This window comes from Alosa alosa, chromosome 12 (genome assembly GCF_017589495.1).
Source record: "Alosa alosa isolate M-15738 ecotype Scorff River chromosome 12, AALO_Geno_1.1, whole genome shotgun sequence".
Lineage (NCBI taxonomy): Eukaryota > Metazoa > Chordata > Actinopteri > Clupeiformes > Clupeidae > Alosa > Alosa alosa.
The window spans coordinates 2,743,336-2,769,002 of NC_063200.1; the positions used below are offsets into that span (position 1 = coordinate 2,743,336).

Consider the following 25,667-nt stretch of genomic DNA (forward strand, 5'->3'; position numbering starts at 1 on the left):
TTTCTGACTGGGTGACGCGCAAAAACGCTTATTCGTGGAATTGATGTTAGTGTAAACTTCCCTTGAGAAATAGTCCAGTACAGGTCTATGGGACTGCACTGACCAGCATGCACCATAGATCTGCACCTTACATTCTCCAGTTGTATTTCACAAAACATGTCAGGCACCAACTTGTACAACTTAGCGGCAAGCTTTCCTCATTCTATCGGACACTTGCAATTAGATAGCAGTCGCGGCCATTGGCATTGGTCGGTCTCCGATTTCCGCTCTCTCTAAAAATGTTAGCTAGAGTAGCCTACTGTATGCACCGTCTGTGTCTTTAAAACTCCTAACCCATGCGCGCATGATGTCAGGCTAAGCGCAGTTCAGCTGCCGTCCATGTGAGCCGAAATCACTTCCTGGACTTGGAAACAGGCACGCAGTATAGAGAGAGAGAGAGGGGGAGAGAGAGTGAGAGAGCAAGAGAGAGAGAGAGAGAGAGAGAGAGATGGCAGAAAGCTAGGGAAAGAGCTATCAAACGAGGTGAAGCAGGGGCCTGGCCGGGCAAATAAGGACCCTGCAAACTTTGCATCGGAAGAAATAACACAGTACGGAGCAGAGGACGAATTTTATGGCGGAGAGATACATTGGGTAAAAAAAGATCCTTCCTTCTTGATATCGCTTGATGTTTTACATCGCATGATTGTGTGACACGCTCTCCGTGTTTTATTTCCTCGTTGAAGAACTACTTAATTTTTTATATCCCTGCCGTATTATTTTATAGCCGCTGCGTCGCCCGGATGAAAGAATAATCAGATTCCTTGTTGTTGTTGGACTTCATTGCTTGATGTGCGTGTATTTAAGTGTATTTTGACGTGTTGGTATACTCCGCATCATGACATTGATTTGATAATGCAACTTCATTCCCCAAAAATAAAAGTCAGCAGCGCTGGAATGTTGGCAGTCTCCGGTAGCACTGTATAGGCCCTAGCTTTGGACAGCTCTCACTGTAACGTTACAAATGACACTTTTATCCCTAACATATTCTGAGTGTAAAGGTGTGATGTTATCAGATATCGCTCGGCGTCAGTGTCAAAATAGACTATAAACACACCTTGATCGGGTAGTCGCTTACCGTGAGGTGCAAATAGTTTTCACCCATATGCGTCCATATGTTTGTGTTTAAAGCGGCATGGTGTTGGATGGGCCTGGTCGCCGAAATGAATAATGTTTGAAGTTTCTCCACCTTTGCAGAATTCGGCGTCCTGTCATGGTACGGCACTCAGTTTTAGACTGCAGGGGAATGGGGAGCCTTGGCATAACTGTGCAACAATACTCTTGCTGGACAGAATACATATTCGTCAAACAAATAATAAGCTGAGCTATTTCAGACCGTCAGGATACGATTAGTTTATCTTTTACGATATTATGCCAGATTATTTCACGTTCATTCTGATTCATTAAATACAAAATGTTTATGTTGCCAAACGTTAGAAATAAAAGTACTAAATCAGGGAATGATTTGAGATTGGCAAACTCAAAGTTAATTTTCCACAGGATAACCTACTATATGTGATTCATAAGCATTGACAAGAACTTCAGTTTATTCTGACGTACACCTAACCCATCTAAAACAAACCTTTCTTTATTATAAAAAGTCTTTTTTTATTCAAATACAGATAATACTGATTTAGTGAAAGAATTTATCTTCCCACCTGGAGACTTGGACACACTTTTGAATGACGTTTAAAGATGGTGGTCCAAGTGATCTCTGGGTTTGTGGCCAGACTCTTAACAGCGTGTTGGTGTTAGTGAGGGAGAGAGTTGTGTGTGCCTAACCTCTCTCTGCTGACTACCATGTGTCATAGTCTGGTTTTCATGAAGCCGTGGCATGTGACTAGGCACAATGGCTCCTTTCCTATGCAAGTTGCATGTGCCTTATGGCATTTCCTGTGTTTCTCTCTTTCTCACAAACACACACACACACACACTGACACATGCTCTCCTACTGTCTCCCTCTCACTCTCTTTCCCTAACACATATTTCCTCTCTCTCTCTCTCTCTCTCTCTCTCTCTTGCTTCTCCCATTCTGGCTCAGTCTCTGTCTTACTTTAATTCTCTCTTTCATTCTCTCTCTCTCTCTCTCTTTGTCAGGTTGAATACACTTTGCCATAGCACACATGTAAAACACACACAGGTGGAGGGCAGAAGAGGAGTCCGTCTGAGTGAGAGTGAGAGTGAGCTGCTTGAGTGAGGCCCGCTGTGGAGATCTCCTAATATCGCAGGCAGACAGACAGACAGACAGACAGACAGACAGACAGACAGGCAGGCAGACAGACAGGCCGGTAGGCAGGTGGACAGGCAGGCAGGCAGACAGACAGGCCGGTAGGCAGGTGGACAGGCAGGCAGACAGACAGACAGGCAGGCAGGCAGACAGGAAGACAGACAGGCAGGCAGGCAGGCAGGCAGGCAGGCAGGCAGACAGGCAGGCCCCCAACTCCCCACCACTGTAAAATTCACCCCAGCTGCTACTCCAAATAAGCAAAGATGTGAAATACAACCATGCCTCCCTCTCTCTCTCTCTCTCTCTCTCTCTCTCTCTCTCTCTCTCTCTATCTATCTATCTATCTATCTATCTATCTCTCTCTCTCTCTCTCTCTATCTCTTTCTCTCTCTGTCTCTCTCTCTCTCCTTCTCTCTCTCCACTACCACCACCGCCACTGGAGTCGGTTCCCGCTCAACCCTGTGGCCAGCGAGCCTCACAGCAACTCTTTTGTTGCTCTTGTGTGTCGTGTTCAGTTCCTTATTGTCTCTGTGTGTGTGTGTGTGTGTGTGTGTGTGTGTGTGTGTGTGTGTGTGTGGTCATGAGTGGCCCATATGCATGTGGTGTGTGTGTGTGTGGGTTGTTTAAGTGTTTGACCTGACACATAAGGACGAGTGTCCTGTTTTTTCTCCTTTCCTTCCCACTGTCCTTGTGCTGGCTGTGGGCCAGCTCTCTGATGACGCTCAACAGCTGTATTTGTGCTCTGGTGTCCCGGGTTGCCCCCTCAGCCCCTGCTCTACTAAACATTCCACAAGAAGAAGGGGGGTAGTTGGCGAGTGGGGTGGTGTGTGTGTGTGTGGGGGGTTTGGGCAGGAGGGTGCTGGGTTTATGCGGCATGGTTTGCCCCCTACCCCAAGGGCCCCTCGGTTTACCATGTGCTCGCTTCAGGAGAGAGAGATGAGGTCGATGAGAGCGTCGCGGCTGTGACTCCCCAGACTTTGCTCTGCTCCTTATCTCCTGATAAGAGTAATGATATCACCATGCTATACATATACAAACACACACACACACACAAACATGTGTACTGTACACACACACACACACACACACACACACACACACCCACATGTACACTGTACACATACACACACACACACACACACACACACACAAACATGTATACTGTACACATACACACACACACACACACACACACACACACACACACACACACACACACAGACAGAGTCATACACGCATACAGTATATTTGCACAAACACATACACACACACGTACACACACACACATGCACTCAGTCACACATGGAAAAACTGTCTTACGTAGGAACGCATGCTCTCGCACACACACACATAAAACATGTTGGAAAACATACACACCCACACTCAAACATACACACTGTCACGCCCAAACTCAAACAATGTCTCGCGTGATGCAAGAACTTAAACACATGGTGGTTTCTGTCACGTAGAAGAGGAATGCTTTCTCACCCATACTAAGACCTATTCAGACACACACAGCTAAAGTACACACATATTTAAATGCCTATACTAAGACCTATTCAGACACACACACACACACACACATATGAAGTACACACATATTTAAATGCTTTTATTTGGATTTAAAAGCTAAAGCAACAAAACAAGCTCCTAACTATATATATATATATATATAATCACTTGTGCATACATACAGACACACACACACACACACACTGACATACATACAATGTGGCACCAACACTGCTTTCTCTCTCTCTCTCTCTTTCATACAAATACACAAACACACACACACACACACACACACACACACACACACACATATATACACACACTGTATGGGGCTGACTGTGTCATGTGCGAGTGGCCAGAGTGTGTGTGCTGTGTGTTTGCGGAGTGTGTGTGTGTGCGTGTTGGTTTCTGCACGCTCCCAGTGCTTGGCCAGGGTTCTATGGGATGATTGTGCAGCCAAGACTCTATTCATATGCCCTCTGTGTGTGTGTGTGTGTGTGTGTGTGTGTGTGTGTGTGTGTGTGTGTGTGTGTGTGTGTGTGTGTGTGTGTGTGTGTGTGTGTGTGTGTGTGTGTGTGCCCGGGACAGGTCAGGGAGCAAATGAGGCAAAGGGATGAGCAGTGTGCATGGTACGTCTACAGCTCAGTCACACACACACACACACACACACACACACACACACTTCCCCCTTCCCCTTGTGTGACATCTGAGTTGATGGCCTCACAGATAACACGTCAGAAAAAACGGCCACAAATTCGCGACACATCACTCAAGATAGCTGGGCTTTTTCTTTTTCCATTTCTGTGTGTATGTGTGTGTGTGTGTGTGTATGGACATAGACTGTAGCTGTATACTTTGTTGCTGCTCTCTCCTAATGTGCCTCTTCCTGTTTGGGAATGTGTTTACAGTAAATGTGTATGGTGTCCATGTCCGAGGCAGCTTTCATCTGGCATCTGTCCAGACCTGTCAGAGCATGTGGCTAGCATGTAGCGTGTATTTATATGGACATAGGTCTCTGTGGGGTCGCTGGGCTTGTGACTAGCATGTAGCGTGTATTTATATGGACATAGGTCTCTGTGGGGTCGCTGGGCTTGTGACTAGCATGTAGCGTGTATTTATATGGACATAGGTCTCTGTGGGGACGCTGGGCTTGTGGCTGGCATGTGGCTAGCATGTAGCGTGGATTTATATGGACATATAAATGGGGACGCTAGGCTGGAAAGCTTAGAGAGAGAGAGAGAGAAAGTGAGAGGGTGTTGGGTATGTTTTTCTTCTGGGTAAAGAATAACTCATCTGTGTGAGACACACACACACACACACACACACACACACACACACACAGTGCATGTCTGTACAGTATCGCCACAACCCCTCTGTGCTGCCAACCATACATGGTGTATCTCTTAGGCTTTGTGGGTCGGCATGCATCTTATATACAGCTGACATTTTTAGATCAGGTTTTCTCCTTCACTCTCTCTCTGTATCTCCCCCTCTCTCTCTCTCCCTCTCCCTCTCCTTTCTCTCTCTCTCTCTCTCTCCCTCTCTCTCTTTCTGTTTCTGTCTCTGTCTTCCTCGTTGGGTCAACAGTGTGTTGTTTGTCATATTCTACCATACACACACACACACACACAGACACTCCCTCTCCCCCTCAGAAAGAGCGAGTGAATTATCATTCCACTTCTCCAGCTACCTGGAAGAATTAAAAGCACTGCGTGGAACTGAGAATGCACACTGCACACACACACACACACATACATATGCATTAACATGCACACACACACAAATCCATAAACACACACACACACAAACAAAGAGAGAACGAGAGAGAGAGAAAGAGAGAGAGATTCGGCAGAGCATTTAATATACAGCACACACACACACACACACACACACACACACACAAATGAGAAAATGAGACAGAGAGACGGAGCTGTAACTACCCAACCCAATGCGTTTAGCATTATCAGTCTGCTGTTAAAGAAGCCAGACAGTGAACAGGCAGCTATAAAGACTCATAGCTCTCATACGGCTGCTTCTCCTAACACCGCTCACTTTTGACAGACACTTACTGTGAACATTTCATGAGTCTTTTTTGCCCTGTGTGTGTGTGTGTAGGGTGATTTGACAGCGAGCTCTTGCTAAATTAAAAGGCTTTTTCTTCTCCCCTCCTCCTCCCCTCCCCTCTCTCTCTCTCTTTGTGAGATTTCTGGTAAGTGACATGGCTGGCCTTTGGCATAGCGCCTGGCATGATCACATGGTATATGGATGTCACGCCAGTTTGTGTGTGTGAGCGTGTGTGTGTGTCTGTCTGTGTGTATATGTGAGTGTGTGTGTGTGTGTGTTAGAAAGAAGAGAGCGCCTGTGTTTGTGCATGTGTGTGCCTGTGTGTGTGTATATGTGTGAGAGAGTCAGTGTGTGTGTGTGTGTGTGTGTGTGTGCGCTGGCTTGTACTTGCAAGCATGTGCACATTTCTGCTCAGAGTTTTTAACTATGAATGAGCACACACACGCTCTGACACACACACACATCACACACACACATACACACTCACACACAAACACACACACACACGCTCAGACAGGCCAATAAAAGACTCGGGCAGCTTCCTGCGGTGAATGAGCACAAGTCATCACCACTTTCGTCACAAGGTGGTTTCTCTACTGCAAAGCCAGAAAATCCCCAAACTCTGCACCAGCCAGCAGGAGGAAACCATGACAGAGTTTACAAAATGACAGTTACGATTACACACACACACACACACACACACACACACACACATATCTTCTGACCAGTTCCACAGAAAGAGCTGTGAAATAACAAGAATGGTAAAGATATGTGTGTGTGTGTGTGTGCGTGTGTTTATGTGTGTGTGTGTGTGTGTGCATGTATGTATGTGTGTGTGTGTGTGTGTGTGTGTGTGTGTGTGTGTGTGTGTGTGTGAGTGTGAGTGTGTGTGTGTGTGTGTGTGTTTGTGTGTGTGTTTGTGTGTGTGTGTGTGTTTGTGTGTGTGTGTATATGTGTGTATGTGTGTGTGTCAGGCCGTGTGTGTCAGTGCGGGGCATTTGAGGCAGGATTGTTTTGGCGGGGTTTGAGTGCTTTCTCTACAGGACGGTTGAGCTCTAATCCTCTTCTGGACACTGTGTGTTTTAACAGAGCACGGCTGTAAATGAAGATAGCTCAATTACTTTACTGTAGCCCGCCCTCATCCCCGGGGCATGAGGATACTACACCAGTACTCGCACTCTTGCTCTCGCTCTCTAGCTGTGGAATGGACAACACCACAGCATTGTGGTACTTGTTTATCAATGGAGTCACATTACTGTGTTTCGTATCTCTCTCTATTTACGTAGTATAATCTCTATATTACTCTAGTATATGACTGTATCTCACTGTATTGACGTAGTACTGTATAATGCTACCACTATCTTACTCTAGTATATGACTGTATCTCACTCTATTGACGTAGTATAATGCTACTATCTTACTCTAATATATTATATAACTTTATTTAGCTATATAGTATATAGCATTACTACTTTACATATCTCTATATCTAGGTGTAATGCTACTGCTCTATCTTACTCTGGTAGTGTATGACTATATCTCTCTATTTATATGTGTATATGGTTGCCACATGCACTGGATTTTCTGGCATTGTTCTCCTTTTTGAGTGACTATCCCGGATAATTAATATTATACCATGCTCTAGGTTGAAAAGGGTGTTGTTTAAAAAGTGATATGACTACACCTATGAAGTAGATCTGGTAAAAAAAAGTTTAATCGCCGTTCCATATCAATGCTTATGAATGGTAACTATAACAACGATAGTAGGATGACGGTTGAGCCTGGAGGCAGGCTTTGCAACAATGGAATCAACTGTAGACAGCTGAAAAAATTAACTATTTTAGCTCTAAAACTCATTTAGTATTAATAATTGATTTAATATTTGTTTATGTCGTAAGTGACCATGGTATAAACGGGATAATGCCCTTCGATGCATCCATTATCAGAAATGAATGGACTTTGTGGAAGCTCCGCTTCGCGTCGGACGGTTCCCGCCTCAGCTTCGTCCATTTATTTCTGATAATGGACACCTCATCGGGCATTATCCCTTACATATTTCCCGAGACACGAATTGTTTTGGGTGAAAATTAACTTCTGATTATAATTTCTGCTAGTTTCAAACGATTTTGTTCTTGGTTTTGTTTATCGTACATCAAATCCTGTTGTGTTTATCGTACATCAAATCCTGTGTAGTAGGCTACACAGGATTTGATGTACGATAAACACAACCAAGAACAAAATATATATATTTCTTTTTGGGGGGGTCCGGGTCCCGGATTTTCACAAATCAAATGTGGCCTATATGTGCCTAATGTGGCCCTATCTGTGTAGTATATCACATTACTGCTCAATGTACCTCTCTCTATCTAAATATAATGTTACCGCTCCAACTCTATAGTAAATGACTATGGCTGTGTCCAAAACGATACAATTCCTGCCGCCTAAGATAGCGCTTGGTGGCAGCTCGAACCCCCGATAGAATCTTCCTTTTCTGACTTGCATGAGCTCAGGTCATTGAGGCCTGCAGGCCATAAATAGCAAATGGAAGTTCAAAACTGGTTATATACAATAGAACATACAGTAAGTTGATACAAAGGTCTATCACAACATTAGATGATAATATATGTGTTACTATGGATTTATAACAAGTTATGATGCAGCGGTCATTTTTGACCGGGAACTGAAAACTAGTAAACATGAAACGAACACAAGGGTTGCACACTGCACGAGGGTTAATGCTAACACTCTATCTTACTCTAGTAGTACGTGCCTTTATCTCTCTGTTTATATATGTGGTATACTGTACCATTACAGATATACAGTATCTCTCTCTTTATCTTCATAGCACTCAGGTTCTCTGTGTAGTATACATATCACTATAGATATTGTTCTCTGTGTAGTATACCCATCACTATAGATGTTGTTCTCTATCACTATAGATGTTGTTCTCTGTGTAGTATTCCTACAGTATCACTCTGTGTAGTATGCCTATCACTATAGATGTTGTTCTCTGTGTAGTATACCCATCACTATAGATGTTGTTCTCTATCACTATAGATGTTGTTCTCTGTGTAGTATACCTATCACTATAGATGTTGTTCTCTATCACTATAGATGTTGTTCTCTATCACTATATATTCTCTGTGTAGTATTCCTACAGTATCACTCTGTGTAGTATGCCTATCACATATAGATGTTGTTCTCTGTGTAGTATGCCTATCACTATAGATGTTGTTCTCTGTGTAGTATCGTAGTAGTGTTCTCTATCACTATAGATGTTGTTCTCTGTGTAGTATGCCTATCACTATAGATGTTGTTCTCTGTGTAGTATCGTAGTAGTGTTCTCTATCACTATAGATGTTGTTCTCTGTGTAGTATGGCTATCACTATAGATGTTGTTCTCTGTGTAGTATCGTAGTAGTGTTCTCTATCACTATAGATGTTGTTCTCTGTGTAGTATGCCTATCACTATAGATGTTGTTCTCTGTGTAGTATCGTAGTAGTGTTCTCTATCACTATAGATGTTGTTCTCTGTGTAGTATACCTATCACTATAGATGTTGTTCTCTGTGTAGCATCGGCACTCCCCCTATTACCCTCGGTCCCGTATTTCTGCCGTCTTGCGTGCATGTGTCACTTAATATCCATTTCTATACAAACCAAGACGGCGGACTCCTAAAGAAACGCAACCACCCACACCATAGGTGTATCTAAATTAGCTATGTACCAAGAATTACATTTTACCGTGACTCGAAGAGCTGTAAACAGTGTTGTAAGGCTGCGTGTACACAACCGCTTGGAGCTCCAGTGGAATTTTAATTTCATGACGAGAATTCTCGGTCTAACCATTCATGTGCCATTGAAATGGCGTAAATAGGCGACCCATCAGGCCAGCACTATAACCGAGCGTGATAAACAAAATCGGATATTTCAGGCAGTAAATGCTCCCGTTAAGAACCAACCAGATTTTGTTCAAATTTACACACCTATGGCTACTGAAAAATGTAAGGTTCACTTAGGAAATGTTATTTTGAAGTGTTAAAAAACATAGATGTTTTAGAATTTCTGAACAAAAGTGGTGATAATTGGGGGTGTTACGATATTGCAAAGGAATGAAATGCCCGCATAGTGCTGGGCGGTATGACCAAAAATGTATATCACGGTATTGTTCAAAATTCTTACGGTTTCACGGTATATGACGGTATTTTTTTTCCATGCATAATCAGATGTTCAGCATTTTCTACAGGTTGAGAGAGGAATTGCTGCAGTACATTGATTAAGAATGGTCTATTTTACTGTCATGATGTAGAATAACTCCACACTAGTGGTAATGCAGTTTTGCATGGCCCCAAAATGATGCTGTTTACAAAGAGCCACTCATGATTCTAATGAAGAATCTAATCAGAATGCAAAGACAATTGCAGTCAAAATACAGAACTTTTACTGTGCAAATTTCACAAACATCTTGTATAAAACCAATACAAAAAGTAGTGCAACTTGCAATAATTATACTTTTTTGAAAATTACACAATTTAAAATAAAAGCTCTCTGCTAATATGCTTACTCTGTCAAATATTCCTATCAGAAACATGCCTTATTGTTATTGTGTGGTTTACATGACGTTAGTGGTAGGCTAACGTTAACTTCATGTAGATGTGGATGTCTTGTTAGCAGTGTTTGGAATGAAAGAGTGTTCTTTTAAACGGCGTTAGGTAACAACGTTATTTTTTTACTAATGGGGTAATCTAACTAATTACTTTTCCCATTGTTACAACGCCGTTAACGTTACTGGACGTTAAATGCGGTGCGTTACTATGCATTGATTGATTAAACTGTGTAATCTGAATGCACCCTGGCTCACAGCTAGTGAGGAGGTGGGTTAATAACGACGTAAGCGATTATGATTGGCTAAGGCAGAGTCATGTTTCATGATAGCCAATCAGAGCCAGTGTTTTTACACTTGCCAGCACACGCACAGACACACACACGCAACAGCTAAAATAGAGATTCGACGAAACAGCAGAGGTCAGGAGCAATCCGAAAAGTTGGCATTTTGAAGGTGGAGATATAAGCACTTCAAATTCATCAAGGCAAGAACATGCATGTAATGTGTACATGTCCAGGAGCGAAGACTTTGTCGACATCCGTTGTAAGCAACTCTAATTTAATGAACCATCTCACACACGCATCTAAAGCTAGTTAAAAACACCGATACCTCCACCACAGATGATAGCTCGCCATCCACTAGCAAAGAAGGACTCGGAGCAGCAAAAGCTAGATCTTTCTGCCTCACAACAAAAACCTATGACACAGGCTGAAGTCAACCGTAGGTCTGTCGATGTGCAATATCTTGAATTTCGCTTGGGGATCAATAAAGTATCTATCTATCTATCTACTGTATCTATTTATCTATCTAATAAATATCGAAAGTTATGTAGCCTACAAACACCTGTCTGTTCTACTCATTTCAACTGGCTGCTCAAAACTGCTCAAAAAATCCTTGTTACTTTCCCTGGTAACGAGTTACTCTTATCATAGAGTAATTCAGTTACTAACTCAGTTACTTTTTGGAACAAGTAGTGAGTAACTATAACTAATTACTTTTCGTTCATTCCCAATACTGCTTGTTAGCCTGCCATGAGTGAATGTGTTTTGAGAAGTTTGATTTTACATGTCAAAACTCGTTAGCCTGGAAGTGACCCGGGCATGTCATTTAAAAAATGCTATTTTTATACCTCTTCTACAGTTCCAAACAACATTACACTGGGTGCACTAGACCCTAAAGCCAAACGATCATGTCTTAATGTGGCGTACAGTCCAGAATGGGATTTCATCAAGCCAGTATTTCGGAATAGAGTTGCTATAATGGATTCTACGGTTCAAACTTTAATTTCGGAAGTCCGTAAGGAGTGCAGATGATTATCTTGCAGTATCCCTTCCTAAATTCACAATTTAAGGTATTCTGTAACCCCAGCAAATAAACCCTTAAAAAAAAAAAAAAAAAAAAAACATAGTCAGTATTTCTTTCAAAATTGAAATGAAGTTGGATGCAACAGCAAACCCTAGCTTATTAACAGGTTGGAATTTTGAAATGTCACGTGACGTGTTATTCATATCATAACAAAAATATACACCCCGTATATGGTGTGAACAGCAAACCCTAGCTTACTACCGCGTGGCGTGTTATTCATATCATAACAAAAATATACACCGGTATATGGTGTGAACCTGTATACCGCCCAGCACTATGCCCGCACTCTGCTAAAACTCCCATATATTTAATGTGTTGCAACGTTTCGACCCGGCTGGCCGATACCGGTGTTATATACCTATCACTATACTGTAGATATTGTTCTCTATCACTACATCTGTGTAATATACCTATCACTGTAGATGTTGTTCTCTATCACTGTAGATGTTGTTCTCTGTATTTCTCGATGTATATGAAAACGTACTGCTCTTTCTTTCCCTCACCCCTTCTCTCTCTATCTATCTATCTATCTATTTAGTATACACGACCAGTCTCTCTCTCTCTCTCTCTCTCTCTCTCTCTCTATCTATCTATCTATCTATTTAGTATACACGACCAGTCTCTCTCTCTCTCTCTCTCTGTTGATCTATAGCTAGCTAGTTATCTCTTACACTTCCTATCTTCCCCTCTCTTAGACACACAACCACACAATCTAGTTGTGTGTGTGTGTGTGTGTGTGTGTGTGTGTGTGTGTTGTCACATGTGGTTGTCTAAGGGGTATTTAGGTGTAATTGTAGTCTCTCTCTCTCTCTGCAGGGTGTTTGTGTGTCTATGTGTAAAGTCTTGCTGAATTTAATGCAGGTTTAGTCTTTGCCACTATATCACGATGGCTGCTAATTTGTCCTGGCAGCATAACAATCTGTTCTCAGTCCCAAACAAACCAGGCTAAGGAGATGAACGACTGAGAGAGAGGGGAGAGTGAGAGAGAGAGAGAGAGAGAAAGGGAGAGAGGGAGTGAGAGAGAAAGGGAGAGAGAGAGAGAGAAAGAGAAGCTGATTTGCAGAGCAGATCAGGAGGGGAGGCTGGGCCCTGCTGGGCTAGTATGAATATAAGGTGACCTGGTGAACCCTGCTGCTCTTTCTCTCTCCATCTCTCTCTCTCTCTTCCCCTCTCCCTTTCTCTCTCTCTCTCTCTCTCTCCCCTCTCTCTCTCTCTCTCTTCCCCTCTCTCTCTCTCCCTCTCTCCCTCTCTCCTCCCTTTCTCTCTCTCTCTTTCTCTCTCTCTCTCTCTCTCTCTGTATGTCTCTCTTTCAATCTCTCTGTCGGTCTCTTTTTCTCCCTTTCTCTCTTTCTCTCTCTTAGTTAGTTAAATTAAATTCAATATGTTTATTGGTACACGTTTTCAAACGTTTTGAACGTAATAAAAAAAGGTAATAGTGTTGCCAAAGCATAGAACCTGCTGTACATAAACATGAGCACATCAAAAGAATACAGAATCATGTCATAGTATGTGTTGTTAACACATAGAGTCCATCTCTTGTGTTCGTCTCCCTCCCTCTCCCTCCCTCCCTCTCTCTCTCTCTCTCTCTCTCTCTCTCCCTCTCTCTCCCTCTCCCTTCCTCCCTCTCTCCCTCTCTCTCTCTCTGCTGTGGCAGTGCGGGGTGGGTTGTATGTGCTGCGCATGTTCCCTCTCTGTGCTCAGGGCTCTCTGGAGATCTGCAGCTCAGTGGAAAAAACCTGGAATCTCAAGCAGGAGCTCTCTCTCACACACACACACACTGCTGTCTCTGAAACTTTCTCCGGTTCACACTTTTTTTCTCGCCTCTTCTGCTCTGTCTTTCTTATTAGTCTCTGTCTCCCTCTCTCTCTCTCTCTCTCTCTCTCTCTCTCTCTCTTCTTTTCACTCTGTTTCTCCCACCATCTCTCTCTCCCTTTCTCTCCTTTTTACCCTAAATGTTTTGTACTCCTCTTCTTTCTCTCTTTCTCTCTCCTTCTTTCTCTCCCTCTCTCTCCTTCTGTCTGTCTTTCCCTCTGCCAGTCTCTTCCTCTCTCAGTTCAAATCAAATGTGCTTTATTGGCAAGAATGTATTATATTGCCAAAGCATTCAGAAGAGCAGAAGAACTTGCATGTCCCTCTCCCTCTCTCTTTCTTTCTCTCTCTTACTTCTGTTTGACTCTCTCTCTGACTATACCAACCAAAACTCTTTTCCATCCAGCTGTACCCCTACCCCTATCCTGCCCCTTGCTCAAGGGCACTTCAGCCGTGCCTACTGGTCGGGTTTGAACCGGCAACCCTCCGGTTACAAGTCCGAAGCGCTAACCAGTAGGCCACGGCTGCCCAGGTGCAGCAGAGGGCCAGTGATGGAGCCGCCACACGTGCCAGCTCCAGACACACTCCCCAAGAGGACACACACATACATCATTCTCTGATTGACCCATCCATCGCTCTCTCTGATTGTGGGCGCTGTGACCTGGCAGACCTTGAGATGGTTTCACATGCAGACAGAGAAAGCTGGACCTCTGCCCTGGAGAGGAATTAAACTGGTGTAGGTTACTTACATACTATTATTTGGATGAAAGGTCAATATAAGAAGATTATATAACACACACACACACGCCCCCTCTCTTAGTGTCACGGTCTTCATGACACTTAAATGCCAATATTTGTACACAAAAGATAATACCTGCAGAATATAAATAATATCATATTATAATAATACAGTATAAATATAATGTATAAAATACTAAAACAGATGTAATAAGATACATATTTTTAAAAATTATATATTTGATTAAACATAACATAACATAATATAACATATAGTAAAGGTATATATTTATGTGTATGTATATATGAATACATTTTCAGATTGACATTAAAAATAGACATCACATGTTCATCACAGGATCATACTGTATATCAAATTAAATTTTATTTTTCACACACAATCATAGAAAATGCAATATATGTGCAGAATCATAGTAAATGCAATATATGTGCAATATACTGTATGTGCAGAATGCTTAATGAGTAAATGTAAATAAATGTGAATGTAAAAGAATGCACCCAGGGTTCCGTAGCCCAGGGTTCCGTATCCCAGAGTGCATTCTGCTCATTCCGATCATAGCCCCTTAGGCATGAGCCCTTGTGTAACACACATGCAACACACATCAGAGTTTTCTCAGGTGAGAAGGAAAAAGGCTTGTAGAGCATGAAACCTGAAACTGTCCATCAGGAAGGATGCCTATAGATAGTGATGGTCATCAGGGATGATAGTTATGGGCTTCTAGCAGTAAAAATGCCCATACAGAGTCATGGAATTTCTAAAATAAAGAATGGCCATAGATAGTGATGGCTTTCTAGCAGTAAGTATGTCTAAAGATAGTAAAGGGTGTCCATATACATTGATAGCCATAACGATGCCTATAGACAAAGAGCCCCATCGGTAAACATGTCCATAGACAGTAATGTACCAATCAAGATGGCCATACACAGCGACGAGGATCTATCAGCAACTACCAGCGAGCAGTGAAGAGGATCTATTAGCAAAGACACCTACTACCAGCGAGCAGTGAAGAGGATCTATTAGCAAAGACGCTTACAGTACTACCAGCGAGCAGTGATGAGGATCTATCAGCAAAGACACCTACTACCAGCGATCTATTACTAGACGATCTATTAGCAAAGACGCTTACAGTACTACCAGCGATCAGTGATGAGGATCTATTAGCAAAGACACCTACTACCAGCGATCAGTGATGAGGATCTATTAGCAAAGACACCTACTACCAGCGATCAGTGATGAGGATCTATTAGCAACTTACAGCGATCAGTGAAGAGGATCTATTAGCAAAGACGCTTAGAGTATTAACAGCGAGCAGTGATGAGGATCTATTAGCAAAGACGCCTACTAACAGCGAGCAGTGATGAGGATCTATTAGCAAAGACGCCTACTAACAGTGATTAGTGATGAGGATCTATTAGCAACTTACAGCGATCAGTGAAGAGGATCTATTAGCAAAGACGCCTACTAGACGCCTACTAACAGCGATCAGTGATGAGGATCTATCAGCAAAGACGCCTACTAGACGCCTACTAACAGCAATCAAAGGCAGTACGCAAAGCACTGTGGGGTCCAAGCAGATGGTTGTAAAGTGCGGGTGGTCCTGAGGTCCAAAGCATAACTGCGTCACGCATGTGTGTGTGGTCTGGAATCTGTGTAATCAAAACCAACCAGAAACACAGGTCATCTCAGGCAGTGCAGTATATCACAGCATGACTTACGAAAAACAGTGGAAAAGTGGCATCCCCCTGTTTCTATTTAAATAAACCCTCCCTTCTTCTCTATACGTTGAGTCTGAACCCACACAAGCCTGCAGGCTATCTCCTTACTGCCCAGTAAATGGCCGTCATTTCAGGAATGGTGGCACCTGGTAATCCCCGTGTGATGACTTCACTGCCCTCAGGGCGCTAGACGCTGTGCGCTTGTGACAGGACAGCCGTCACCATGGAGATGACAGCGAGGAGCCCCTGAAGGGCTGAGCTAGCTAGCGGCTGCTGCTACGCTATCCCCACACGACCGCTAATACCAACAGAAATAGCCACATATGTCAGGGCCGCTGGTCATCTGATAGGCTCTGTCCTGAGTTGACATGGACTGCTGGTGCCCTTCCATGTTTGTGACATTAGTGTGGCCAGTCTGGGAGGCTCAGGGTGGGGTGACATGGGACGACAAGATGAAGTTGAAGTTCATTCCTGACAGCATGAACTTCCTGACAGCGGAGGCGCAGTCATCTATGTTAGCGTGGTCTGCCTGCCGCACCTTTTTCATGTGTATCCCAGTATGGATTTGTTTGTTTGTTTGTTTTGTTTATGTTTCTATTTTGTTTAAGATACATTTAAGAGTCATATTTATTCATATCACATGTCAGGGGTCCAAAAATGAGATTCCAGAATCGCCAAAATGAGACGAGCCTATAGGCACATAAGGACTCTCTAGGTCGTAAGGCTGTATTGTTGCTATGATGGTGTGTTTGCAATGTACTCTCCCTATGAGGGGTCATACGTGACAGTATGTGTGTATGTGTGTATGTGTGTGTGTGTGTGTGTGTGTGTGTGTGTGTATGTGTGCTTAACCCATAAATCTATTTGTGGATACTCCGGGCCAGCGTAAAAGTTTAGTCAGACCTATACCCAAGTGCCCTGGGGATTGTTTGTTCATCCGTCTGGGCGAAAGGGCCGCTGTTTCCAGGAGCTCTGTCTTTACACGGGCCCTCTATGCGTACTGGGAAACTGGAACCTGAGGCTGGAGGTCCTCTTTCATGTGGACGCGGCCATGGGTGTGTGTGTGTGTGTGTGTGTGTGTGTGTGTGTGTGTGTGTGGGTGTGTGTTCACACAGAGCAAAGCAGGGCAGTGTGGTTGGAACAGGCGTCTGGCAGAGGCCAGCAAGGCTGAAGAATGTTGCGTTTACTGCAGCTATGGCTGCCTTTCATGATGGAGAGAAAGAGCACGACTGCACTCTGAGAAAAGGGAGACAGAGAGGGAGGGAGAGATGGAGATGGAGGGAGGGAGAGAGATGGAGAGGGAGATGGAGAGAGGATGGGAGATGGAGAGATGGAGAGGGAGGGGGAGGGAGAGGGGAGAGATGGAGATGGGAGGGGAGATGGAGAGGGAGATGGAGGAGGGAGGAGATGGAGAGATGGAGAGGGAGGAGAGATGGAGATGGATGGAGATGGAGAGATGGAGAGATGGAGAGATGGGAGAGGATGGAGAGGGGAGGGAGGGAGAGATGGAGAGATGGAGAGATGGAGAGATGGAGAGATGGAGAGAAAGCAGGGCAGTGTGGTTGGAACAGGCGTCTGGCAGAGGCCAGCAAGGCTGAAGAATGTTGCGTTTACTGCAGCTATGGCTGCCTCGCATGACAACAGAGAAAGAGCACGCACTGCACTCTGAGAAAGGGAGACAGAGAGAGAGAAAGAGAGGGAGAGAGAGGGAGAGGGAGAGATGGAGAGGGGAGGGGGAGGCCTAATTTGTACTCTTCATATCTGCGTCTGTGTTCTATCCTCGTTCTTTCTCTCAGTCTACCTTTCTCTCACTCTGTCTCTCGCTCATTCTCTTTTTTCTCTATCCCTTCATCATCTTCCTCTAACTCTTCCTCCCCTTTCTCTCTCTCTCTCTCTCTCTTAGTCTCTGCTGAGTCATAAAGAATCGGGGCAGCGTGTCCTTAAAGCTGTGACTCAATGGTAGAGGAACACTGCACTTTTCTCCCGTGGATTGATTTAGAGAGTCCTTTTACCTTCAACAGTATGAGGTGTCCTGCTGCTGCTTTCTCATAGTGTGAGTGCACACACACATGCACGCACACACACACACACATGCATGCACGCACACACACACACACACACACACACACGCACACACACATTCCTACACTTCTGCTGATTATCTCTGTCTGTCTGTGGCTTTGTGTGTCTAACAGGAATCCTTTTCCACACACACACACACACACACACACACACCTGCCCTTCACTGCCCCTACCCAGCGTCCTCTAGTGCTTCCCCTTCCTGTGACATCCATCCTGCCTCCCTGTTCCCATTCTCTGCGCTTGGGGCTGAGACGGGGATGGAGTCGTGGTCGTCGTGGCAATGATTTAGTAAAACTGGAGACGTAAACTGTCACCTTCCATCAGACGCGAGGCACAGAGCGCACTAGGCCATGAAGGAGCGTGTTCCTCTCCGCCGTGCGTTCACAAATAGTTCTTAGCCATAAGTCAACTGTGCTCCGTCCTCCATGGCTCTCCGGCCAGTGGGGGCTGGTGTGTGACATGTCAGAGCTGGAGCACTGCAGCTTTGCATCTTTAAAGTGCCATGGTAACGTACAGCTCTGCAGGTAGCTATTTCCATGAGTGTCTTTCTCAGAATCAGAATCAGAATCAGCTTTATTGGCCAGGTTTGCGTAAACAAACAAGGAATTTGACTCCAGTTAATCTTTGCTTTCAAAGTACAAGACTCAACATATAAAGAATACTGTTACTGAGTGTTCAACAGAGTGACTGCTTGGGGGAAGAAGCTACTGTATCTTTGTGTCAGCTGGTTTTGGCAAACAGTGCCCTGTATTGCCTACCAGATGGAAGGAGGTTGAACAGTTTGTGACCAGGATGTGAGGGGTCTGCAGAGATTTTTGCTGCCCTTTTCCTGACCCAGAATGGAAAGGAATGATACCTTATAGCAGTGTATTTACATATGGATTTGCCTTTTCTTACATACATTCATTTTACGTACAGAAGACTTGTATCTGTGAAGTCCTCCAGATGGCACACTACTGCTCTCCCTATTAAATGACGGCTTTGTCCTGTACTGTATGTATATTATGTATGTGTTGTGTATGTGTTATGTATATTATATATGTGTTGTGTATGTATTATGTATATTATATATGTGTTGTGTATGTGTTATGAATGGCAGTAGGTGGAGGGGGCCATGATGGCGGAACGTCTCGGTCAGAGTCGTGCAGTGTAGTACTTAAGTCCTTATTCTCTGGAGTGTCTTCTGGTTTCCTTGTTTGGTTTCACTATCGAACAAACACACAATGTTTCATGTGTGTGTGTGTGTGTGCGCTTGTTAGTATGTGAATGTATAACACTCTAGAGCGAAAGCTGTAACTTGTGTGTGTGTATGTGTGTGTGTGTGTGTGTGCGCTTGTTAGTATGTGTAGTATTATGTCCAGGCGTGTCCAGAACAAGTCCATTAGCGTTAATGCTGTCAGTGAGTTTGTGCCTCTGCACAGGCCTCTCCAGTTCCATACTGCACCATATTCATATCCTATATCTCACATACTATATCATATCCTATACCTCACATACTATATAGTTCCAAACTGCACTATATTCATATCCTATACCTCACATACTATATACTCTCAGTTCCATACTGCACTATATTCATATCCTATACCTCACATACTATATAGAGTTCCATACTGCACTACATTCATATCCTATACCTCACATACTATACCATACTGAAGTACTACTGTATAATACAATTACTGAGGTACTCATTTTCTGTACCCTCCCATAATGTACCATAATCTCTCCCATGCCGTTATACTACTGTAGGTGTCATTTGAGTCCACTTCTGGTTCTTGGCTGATATCTAGATTGGTTGGTGCTTGGTTAATATCTAGATTGGGTGGTGCTTGGTTAATGTCAGGGCTCCAGACTAACTTTTTGCACTGGTTGCACTGGTGCGCCTAACTTTTTTCTTAGGTGCACCAGCACAAAAGTTAGGTGCACCCAAATTTTCAACCACATTGCATTTAACACCGCAGCAGGTTCACTTTTTTTCCTTAATTACTGTCCTATATAGGTTGTCCTATGACTTATGATTTACAATTCTACAAGAAAAGTAACTTAATGAAGTGTTGGTGCTGAAAGTGCTTCACTGAGCTGAAATTTAAACTTATATATTTTATTAAATAAAAATAACAGTAAATAAATTAACAGTGCACGTCTTTTAAGGGCTTCAAACTGCACATCTCATGGCTCAATGTTTTATATACTATCCTTCATGATCTTTAGGCTTTGGCTAAACCAGATCGCCATGCTAGCATCTTCCATAGAAATGTATTTGAGCACAATTTAAAGAGATGTTCCAAGTAGCCTGGGGATGATTTTGCAATGATGATTGCAATAATCATTTGACAGCCCCACAATGCAATTTACTTTTTAATTTTAGAATTTTTCAATTTTCAATAAGAACATGGTTAATGCAGTAACAAAATGGTAGGCCTATTATTATGACCGCCGCAAGAGCTAAGGGCGGTCATATAGGTTTAGTCAGATTTTTTTTTTTTTCTTTTTTGATGCCCAAATTTCCGCCAATGATTCCCGACACTGAAAGACCGGGTACACGAAACTTGGTGGACATGTAACCCCACATGGATAGCATGGAACCATCGCTTTTCGTTTTGATCTGTAGCCCCCGCTGAATTGGACCCCCGAAAGGAGGGTAGGCAGACACAGTTTTCTGTGAATATCTCAAAACCGTAGGGTTTAGGAGGACCATTTTTTGTATGTTGATCTCAAGGCCATGTCAACCCATTCCATAACCACTCATTTCATGTATAGCGCCACCTAGTTAAACACAAAAGTAAAAATGAGGTGGTGTAATTGAAGGTATCTGTGACCTAACATAGTCAAAACTGCACGAAATTGGAAGTGTAGGATCATTATGACACCCTCTGTATGCACGCCAAGTTTTGTGGAATTCCGTTCATGGGGGCCACAATAAATTAATTTATGTTACTATACACCAACTGGCCTGTAGGTGGCCGGAGACAGTTTTCTGTGAATATCTCGAGAACCGTAGGGCCTAGGAGGTCCACCTTTTTTGTATGTTGGTCTTAAGGGGCATGTCAACCCATCCCATTACCACTTATTTCATGTATAGCTCCACCTAGTTAAAAAAAAAAAAGCAAAAAATTAGGTGTTTTCATCTCAATATCTCTGGCTGACAAGGTCAAACTGCACGAAATTAAAAGTGTAGGATCATTATGACACCCTCTGAATGCATGCCAAGTTTTGTGTACTTTCGCTTCATGGGGGCCTTACAATAAAATAATTTATGTGTACATTTAGTGACGACACCAACAAGGATTCCCCGGACACTGAAAGACCGGGTACACAAAACTTGGTGAGCATGTACCCCCACATGGATAGCATGGAACCGCCATTTTTCGCTTTCATCTGCAGCCCCCGGGCTGGACTGGACCCCCGAAAGGAGGGTAGGGCAGACACAGTTCTCTGTGAATCTTTATGGTATGTTGGTCTCAAGGGCCCACATCAACCTGGCTCATAATCACTCATTTGTGATTTTGCCCCGGTAAAAAATGAAAATCAGTAGGATTAAAAGAAAGCCAAAATAAATATTCATCATCATTATCATGGCTGCATTTTCAGTATTGGCGCAGAAGTAGTCGCTTTGTCCACTAGATGGCGATTAGTTGCAGTGAGACGTAATTTTGTTGGAAGTTAAAAAGTGGGTTGAAAAAAAAACAATGGACGCTTCATACAAGGACTGTAATTTACCGCAGCTTAACATCTAATAAGGATAGGACGATGTTCACATGAAATGTAATTCCCATTTCTTCTTGAAGCCTAAAATAAATCTGAGGATGTTTATCGGACATGCTTGGTTTTACTGCAGGTAATGCTAATCTTGTAATATCAATAAGGACCCAGGTAATGTTACCGCTAGCTTGGTTGAGTGATGGAGGCATTTGATTTATTGCATTTGTAGAAAACTATAAATGCGGTTATACCAAGCAAATGTATAGCAGCACTGTTTGTATCTTTCGACTGTCATTTATTGCACGCTACAAAATCATTCTGTGCAATGGAAGATTTACCAACGCTACAATCGGTCTGATACAGTTTTGCCTATACATGCGGAGAGACTGAGACGCCGTTTATTTTGTTTTAAGTGCGCAGGGGGTGAGAGGGGGAATCGATGTGCTTTGATTCCAGCTTGGTAGTTGTAGTCTGTGAAATTAAAAAGCACGTGTGTGTGAAGTATCCAAACAATGACACCTTCATTTCATTATGGCTGCTTTAGCAAAACACCTTAAGCTACTGTGTAGTGGGTCCCATTTAGAAGTGGCTACTTCATTCAAGGCTTCCTTGACTCATGGAGCTGCGAATGTTATTACAACTTTTCGCCACGATATGACAGTTTAAGTCCGCTTGATACTGTAAGGCGAAGCCATTGGTTTCCAAAGGAGATTTTATTTGTGTCGCTAGCATAGCCTATTGACAATTTATGTTGTCAATAGGCCTACCTTATAATCCTACCTGTAGCTTAGGGAAGCTAACAACTTTCTATTAGGATCTAGTTTGTTAGTTACCGCTTTGTCATAACTCCCTGATGCATTTTTGCATTTAGAATAGCCAGAGCGCGTATATCTCAATCGAAAATTAAACAATATCGGTGCCTATGGACTAGGCTGGGTGAACCCAGCCTGATCTGCCCGCTATTTATTTTTTGATTTCTTAAAAGATTGAGCTTGGTCTGATGAAAGCCAGACTAGCCATGGACCTCAGTTAAACAATGCAAGGGAACATGAATCAGCCTATATTTGCACTAACAATAACGGACAAAAGCTCTTCAACTTTGGCCCATTAAAATGTGTATGAACAGTCTAGCTTAATGATTTTCATCAAGGCCCATTTGACATGTCAGTTATTTGCACCACTGGTTAGATGTAAAACAGCATTTCGCTTCAGACTAGGCTACTGTTACTTAATTTGTGCATTAACAATAACGTTTCAGACTACTGTTACTTAATTTGTGCATTGACAATAAAGTATTACATGAACTAAAGATGACTAAAATCTTATGTAGAAGAAGAAACATTCACAAAAATCCATCCATCCAAAAATGACCTTTGTTTTTGATAGCTGTTGAAAACGGCATGGAACTGACAGAGATGTTTTTGTTTATAAATACATAAAAAATAAATAAATAAATAACATTATGCTGATACCTTTTGCTTTTCCCAAATACAATGTAGCCTACAGGTGTAAGTGACCTTTCATCAATCCAGTTGCAATGGATGAACTGTGATGAACTGCCCTACTTGTGATTGTTTAGAGATTTTAAAGGTTTTATAACAAATCTACATCTTCTTTGGCTATTCTACAATCTATTCACCTTTTCAGCACCAGTAGGGTACTTTCTGTGCAGCCGCTACACAACACACTCAGGCATGCCAAACAAGCATACACAAAAGTTTCAAGAGTGGGGATGGAGTAAAAATATGGAGACAAATTGAAGTGTGATTTATTTTCGAAACGGATGTACAGGACTGAGCGGGCGGTCATATTTTGTACCGCTATGCGGTACATCTAGTTATAGGCTATTGCAATGACTTGCCATGCTCGATCTAAATGTGTCCATTCAATTCACCGTACACAATGACCACTGTATACATGCAGGGAATATTCAGGCTTTAAATGTAGCAGCGATGTTCGGTTTACGCCAAATACCGGATTAAATTGATTGATGCCATCAGAATGAGTTTACACCCGGGTTACTCCCTGCATGTAACTGCGGTCAATGACGCACTCCTTTTCAGCGATATCTGTATCTCTGTCGTTCGCGAAGGCCTTGTATGCATTGTTCGCAATTTTAAGACGTCTTTTCATCTGCAATGACTCCTATACATTTGGCGCAAGTACCATTCCTGTACGTCGGGTTTACGTTCAAACGATGTTTCTGGTAAATAATTATTTCGGACTGAACTTGATGAAGGGAAGTTTCACTAGGCCTATCGTAGGCAACGATAAACTTGATCATCATCTCGGGCTTGTCTGATCGGTTTGCTGCTGCCAGCCGCTGAAATGCAGTGGGGAGAGGGGACATTTATCTCGGCCTATGTGACCACACTGTAATGCAACTACATTCACTCTGTTTATCTGACGGGTCTCTGACCTCCCTCTCTCTCTCTCTGCAGCACACGCATTTTCAAATTTACACACAGGCACTGGGCCACGGCCAATCAGAGGGGAGGTCCCGCCCTTCACTATCTGTGATTTGTTTAAACCACGATATTGGCCAAATATGTGTCTGTTATTGAACCAAAGGTAGAGTTTCAATGCGGACACTTTTTCCTCTCTCGAATAGCTGGTCGCACCGATTTTTTTTTAGTCGCACTTATGAAAAATTAGGTCGCTCTCTGGAGCCCTGAATATCTAGATTGGTTGGTGTTTGCTTGATATCTAGATTGGTTGGGGCTTGGTTGAAATTTAGACATATTTAGCACTACTGAGGAGCGAGGTGTTGCAGAGTGTGCAATGCATGGTGTGATTTTTGTCAGTTTGAAGTCCTTGATACCTTGATTCCGATGCAACAAACTGAGAAGCCATTTTACAAAGTAGCCTGTCTGTTAGCCTGTGAGTGTGCGTGAGACGGGCGTTTGCTTTGAGCATGCCTGTTCACACGGTGTGGCTTTCAGATTGATTTCTTGTTGTTAAGGCATCCGGCACAGCGAGGTCGCACGGGCACAGTGAGAGAAGAATTTTAGTGAGTTTCAGTGAGACTTGAGAAAAGGATCCATCGTCTCGCACCCCTCCCCCCCCCGTTTCAAAGCTAGAACCTGCATGCCAAACCTTTGCTCTGGCTGCCTCCGCCTCTGCCTCAGCCAAGCCCAGAAGACCGTGCAGTCAACACACACACACACACACATACAGACACACACACAAAAGACAGTGCAGTCAGTGAAAGAATGAAAACCAGCAGTGTATTCACATGCAGTTAGTCATTCACATAGCACCCTGTGAACAAACAACTTTGCTCAAGGTCACAGTACATCAGAATGGATATGAGTGGAAAGAGAAAGAGAGAGAAGGAGGGTGTGAGGGAGAGAGAGAGAGATTGAGAGGAGGGAGGGAGGTAGAGGAGAGAGAGTTGTTACTGGGTACTGTGTGGGTGTAGGTAAGTCTTCTCCTGAACCTCTTCATTCCTCTTCTCTTTTGCTCCTTTCCTCTACTCTTCTACTCTCCTCTCCTCTACACTCCTCCTCTACTCAGTACTCCTCTCCTCTGTTCTCTCTTCTCCTTCTCCTCTCCTCTTCTGTTCTCTCTCCTCTCCTGTTCTTTCTTCTCCTCTTCTCTCCTCTCCTCTCCTGTTCTTTCTTCTCCTCCTCCTCTCCTCTCCTGTTCTCTCTTCTCCTGTTCTCTGTTTCTTCTCCTCCTCCTCCTCCTCTCCTGTTCTCTGTTCTTTCTTCTCCTCCTCCTCTTCTCTCCTCTCCTGTTCTTTCTTCTCCTCTCTTCTCCTCTCCTCTCCTGTTCTCTCTTCTCC

The 25,667-nt window shown here is 43.3% G+C and overlaps 1 protein-coding gene across 1 annotated transcript in view; it reads left to right on the forward strand.

Annotated features, from left to right (window-relative positions):
* The first annotated feature begins 449 nt into the window (after positions 1-449).
* The window catches only part of LOC125305084 (nucleus accumbens-associated protein 2), a 45,494-nt gene continuing 20,276 nt past the window's right edge, over positions 450-25,667 (forward strand). The window contains exon 1 of the mRNA XM_048259695.1: positions 450-630. The gene's annotated coding sequence lies outside the window, so the exon portion shown is untranslated. The remainder of the gene's footprint in view (positions 631-25,667) is intronic.